Genomic DNA, 6,000 nt, shown 5'->3' on the forward strand with positions numbered 1-6,000 from the left:
TGACCTTCTGCCATGTGACCGAAAGGGTCTGAGCTGGCTCGGCTGCTTAACGGGCTGAAGAAAAGAATGTTTCTTTTCTGATAGAGCCTCCAAAATATTTGCCAATTGAGGGCCAAACAGGCTCTCTGACTGGAAAGGGAGGCTGCAAAAGGTCACTTTGGCTGGGGAATCACCCTTCCATAATTTGATCCATAAAGCCCTTCTTGCTGCATTAGAGGCCACCGCAGCCCTGAATGAATTCTTTATGACATCAAGGGGGGCATCACATAAAAACCCAGCTGCTGATTTTAATACTGGGAGAGATTGCATTATCTCTTCTCTATGCACAAAGTCTTTCAAATCCTGAGAAAGCTGGCTAAGCCAAATTCTCAATGCCCTATCTACATGGACTGTGGCCAACACTGCCCTGCAGGCAGAAGAGGAGGCTTGATAAGTCTTTTTCAGAGAACTCTCAGCCTTTCTGCCAACCGGATGTGAAAGAATGGCAGCTTCCTCTGATGGAAATATAGATTTCTTTGACAGTTTAAAAATTGGCACTTCCACTCTTGGTATTGTCTCCGAGTCTGCACATGCTTTGGGGTCCAGCCTATAAAAGGATGATAATCTTGCGCCTGGACTAGAGTGCTTGGTTGGGGTATCCCATTCCTGTTTTATCATACTAGTGAGAACAAGGTGACTAGGCAGAACTTTGTCTCTGGATATAGGAAAATAATGCAATTTTTCAGACTTTTCCTCCGCAACCTTTGAAGATTCAACAGTAGCTTTAACAGCTTTGAATAAATATTAGAGATTCTCTTTCTTAAGAAGAAATACTTCATCAGAATCCTCATGTAAGGATGTACCTCGTAGAGTCTGTGTCTGATCTTTCTTCCTATTACCACTTCCATGGGAGGACTCATTATGCGAGGACATCTGAAAAATACAAACACAGTGAGACACAGCGCAAACTACACAGCAGCTGACATACCTGTGAGGCGGCACCGACGCTCTAGCCTTAAATTCGGAGGGGTTCGGCTGCCTGGCAAGTGAGACGAGCCCCAACTAGTGCCAAACATTTAAGTGTGCGAGATCTTGCAAAACCCGAGATTTTGTGCACACATGCGCAGAAAGGCCTGGGGGACACTGGATTCTTGCACTAGCAAGTACTATGCATAGCCAGAAGTGGAGGTTTCAGAGCTAAACTTACTCCGACGGCTTCAGAACTTTAGACTCTATAACCCAACTTGGACTCCGGGACTTGCGCCACAATGGCTAACCCGGGCGGAAGTTGTCACACAAGTATGCTCAGAGAGCAAGGGGCGAAGCATATGGCCAAGATCCATGTGCCTGGTCTAAATCTTTTACAAGGCAGACCCTCTCCTCTGGGAGGAATATGTATAGGCTCATCCGCCACCTCCCAGGGAGGACACCACCTGGGGCCAGAAAGTACGACCAAGCTGGAGGCCTCCCCTCACACAAGTTCTTGGCTTTCATAGGGGGGAAGCACCAGAGCCTACCCAGCCTCTCCATGGTTACGCGTTTAGGAACCCTTTTCTGGAAATATGACCTCACTAGGAGGGTCAACCCCTGACAAGGCTATTTTTTGGGAAATTATGCCTCAGAGATGACGTTCCCTGCCAATCCACTGGAGGATTTGTGCCTCCAGTTTTCAAGAGAAAAAAGAATACAAGGTGCTCTCGGTCTGCCGGCTTACTTATAGGAGAGGCTACCAGATGGTTAATTAATTGACTGTACTGCTCATAAACCTGGTCTCTTCTGATTTGTACCTAGAGGAAAAGTCCCATGTGTATGTGCTGCCGAACGGACGATAAAGAAATGAAGACTTTTAGAAATTAAAAAAAAAAGGTATTTGGTTTTAAAGCATGTCTGCACCTGTTTTAAAGGGGTCATGGATATTAAATGAAGGTTTATTCATAGCATTCCATTTTTGCACTATATTTGTGCAAAATTCCGACGCCGTGTTGGGGAACATTTGGGTGACATTAGGCACAATAGGGACAAACCCCTCTTAAGACATATACATGACCAACATGGAGGCAGCCTACATGGGCTCTCCTTTGTCGGCATAGACTTGGTAAAACCACCAGAAAGAGGAGGGGACTGGGATCGCATTCTCAGACAGAAGGAGACACGCTGGATATTCAGACTTAAGACAGAAGCCCCAAAAGGGCTGAATGAACAGTTAAGCTTTACTTGTTTTCTCTAGTCCCTATTTTTTGCCCATATTAAGCATATTTATTTAACCAGACCACTATAACATCCTGTTATTAATATTTTCTTCTTCTTTTTATTCGGACAGCTTTAGATGCATTTACTCCACTAGCCTCTACTACCAGGGAAACGTTGACCTAAATCCCGTTTTAGTATGTATTTTTTCATCAGGGTCAGACATTCACCTAATGTATACCTGATCCATTAACTTTTGTCCCTAACCTTTAAATTGAGGGACTCTATGGCGCATTATTCATCCAACCACATTTCCCTGCTCTTCTCCACCCCCCCCCCGGGGGACACTCACTCTGCTGGAGTCCTGGCACTTTTGCCAGACCCTGAGGGGTGAGTTTCTTTGCGCATGCGCGGGTCGTGCACATCGGCGGCCTCCCCGTGCGACAGATTATGCGCATGGGGGGTGTCCGGGCTGCGGGCGACCAGGCGCGGGCATAGCATGCCTGTGCTTATACACGCATGCGCACACCCAGCCCCGCCTTCGGTCTGTTTCGTGATGTTTTGCGACGGACCGATCATGTGACGGGGTGGGGCGTTGGGGGGCGTGGCTATATAGTGCAGGGTGCGCTATTTAACCTGTGCAGTAGAAACCCACACACAGACCCACTGGTCCTGCAAGGCCGTGCACGGGGACGCTGTAACTGGACCCCCACAGCCCCCACCTGACCACCAGTCCGTACCAACAATTTAGACCAAGGTAAGAACACAATTTTTGGGCACTCACCGTTGAAACTTTAGCCCTCATTAGATTTTCAGGATTGACCATCAGTATACTCCTTCCCTCCTTTATAATAGGGACGGATTACCCTTGTGTTTCCCTTACCCACAGTAAAGGTAGGACTTTTCAAGCTTTTTTCTGTTAAACGCACCACCCACTTGTTGCTTTGACTGAAACAATGTTGTATGGTTAAATTTATTAGGGACACCTTTTGGCGCATCGCAACTTTCCCCTGATGAGCCCTGGAAGGGTGAAACAGGTCCTGTCGGGATTCGGTCGCTCTGATCCCTACGTTGTGCATTAAATTTCCATAGGACTTTATACTGTCCATAACTGTATACCAGACTCTTTTCAATCTTTTTATGGGAACCACTCCGGTGGTATAGGCTTGTTTAATAGGGCCATCCAGTCAGGGACAGGTTCCTGTCGGGGTTGTGGCCAAATAGGACCACGACTCCGAGGTTAGGTTCTCAGGGTATCAGAGAAGTTGGACTCAGGGTGTACCAGGGAGAGTGACATTGACATCTTGACACCATTCTTGACATCCGTAAGTCCCATCTTACCCTGTTTATACTCACCTATCCTCTTCACACCTTTTAAGACACGTTGTGTCTACTTTTCGGACGAGCACTCCGACGCTTCTATCTTGAGACAAAACCAATGAACAAATTGACACGCTCAAGGAAGTTGGATAGTGTGCATTGATGACTTATGCTGCTGAGCATTCAAGGTGAGCCTGGTGTCTAATATATTTTTTCATGTGAAACCTTATCCGTTTAGGCCACCCAGCTCACGTTTTGCATTTGTCTATTCTTTTCTAGATGGGGTTCATGCACTAAGGATTCTACATAGCAGCAGCTATTTTGTACCACTTAATGTTTGTATATTTTATGAGACTTCTCAGTAAAAGTTACGTTTTAAAAAGATCACTTCTTTGTATGTATTTTTCGGTATTTGTTCATAGCCTATACACATCCCTCTTTTCTTGGTTCACACTTTACTATATCTGCAATATCCTTACTCACAGAGCCCAAGACCTGGGCTAAGATTTCTGCTTCATCCGCCATGATGACAACAATGAAAAGAGCAGTAAGCTGGAGATCTCATATCATAGTGACAACCCAGCTTATACAGGGATCACTTACTCCTTTCCCACCTACAGTACTCTTCCTCATGCGGTCAGCAGTATACACTTCTGGAGGCCGAGGTCATGTTGGAAGTGATACAGACAGATGCCCAATGGATGAGACGTGCAAGATATCCCTTGCTCGCACATGGGTGACTCCCAGTACCAGGGAGAAGTGCATGGAGCCTGGAGGCGCTGTGCCAACTGCTGGAAGCACAGATCCCATAGTGGAGAAATTAATGAAACCGGGTCCTGCGGTCGGACCCGAGTAACAGGCAGTGGAAGAGTCCCAGCATTAGCCTTTATAGGACTTCTGGATGGGATGCAGGAGGCCCCCTACAGGCACAGAACTAATCCAGCGAAGAGAAGTTAATCGGGGTTTATTCTAACACTACTTCCCCATCTTGGAACCTTGACCCTGTAGGTACAGGATGGCACTGGTGAGGGGTTGCTAGGGAGGGACCTTTAATCTCTTGCAACTTCCTATTCCCCCAGGTGGAGCTGTCTTGGGGATCGGTTGGAAAGACTTATTTTTCAGCTTAATTTACACCTAGAATTCCCATAAACAAAGTGGTACTTAACTATCCTTTTTCCCTTAGGCAGAGTTCACACGTGACATTTGTGCAACTCGGAGGGGATTAGCATAAATGTACACTCACCGGCCACTTTATTAGGTACACCTGTCCAACTGCTCGTTAACACTTAATTTCTAATCAGCCAATCACATGGCGGCAACTCAGTGCATTTAGGCATGTAGACATGGTCAAGACAATCTCCTGCAGTTCAAACCGAGCATCAGTATGGGGAAGAAAGGTGATTTGAGTGCCTTTGAACGTGGCATGGTTGTTGGTGCCAGAAGGGCTGGTCTGAGTATTTCAGAAGCTGCTGATCTACTGGGATTTTCACGCACAACCATCTCTAGGGTTTACAGAGAATGGTCCGAAAAAGAAAAAACATCCAGTGAGCGGCAGTTCTGATGGCGGAAATGCCTTGTTGATGCCAGAGAAGACCACACCGGGTGCAACTCCTTTCAGCTAAGAACAGGAAACTGAGGCTACAATTTGCACAAGCTCATCGAAATTGGACAGTAGAAGATTGGAAAAACGTTGCCTGGTCTGATGAGTCTCGTTTTCTGCTGCGACATTCGGATGGTAGGGTCAGAATTTGGCGTCAACAACATGAAAGCATGGATCCATCCTGCCTTGTATCAACGGTTCAGGCTGGTGGTGGTGGTGTCATGGTGTGGGGAATATTTTCTTGGCACTCTTTGGGCCCCTTGTTACCACCGTTGCAACGCCACAGCCTACCTGAGTATTGTTGCTGACCATGTCCATCCCTTTATGACCACAATGTACCCAACATCTGATGGCTACTTTCAGCAGGATAATGCGCCATGTCATAAAGCTGGAATCATCTCAGACTGGTTTCTTGAACATGACAATGAGGTCACTTTACTCAAATGGCCTCCACAGTCACCAGATCTCAATCCAATAGAGCATCTTTGGGATGTGGTGGAACGGGAGATTCACATCATGGATGTGCAACCGACAAAGCTGCGGCAACTGTGTGATGCCATCATGTCAATATGGGCCAAAATCTCTGAGGAATGCTTCCAGCACCTTGTTGAATCTATGCCACAAAGAATTGAGGCAGTTCTGAAGGCACTAGCATGGTGTACACCTAATAAAGTGGCCGGTGAGTGTATATGCGTTTTGGACAAGCCCCTCACAGTTACCTTTATAAACACAGCAAAAACGCCAAGTGTCGATGCTGACATAACACAAGAGACAAAAAGAAGCATCTGGGATGAGTCTCTTTTTATAGTTACCAGTGGTCTAGATGTAAACTATATGCAAGGCGCATGAACACCAGGCTCCTTACACACATATGCACATGTGGTAATAAACTTGTGCAAAAACATAGAAAAATG

The sequence above is a fragment of the Engystomops pustulosus genome, chromosome 5, assembly GCF_040894005.1.
Source record: "Engystomops pustulosus chromosome 5, aEngPut4.maternal, whole genome shotgun sequence".
Lineage (NCBI taxonomy): Eukaryota > Metazoa > Chordata > Amphibia > Anura > Leptodactylidae > Engystomops > Engystomops pustulosus.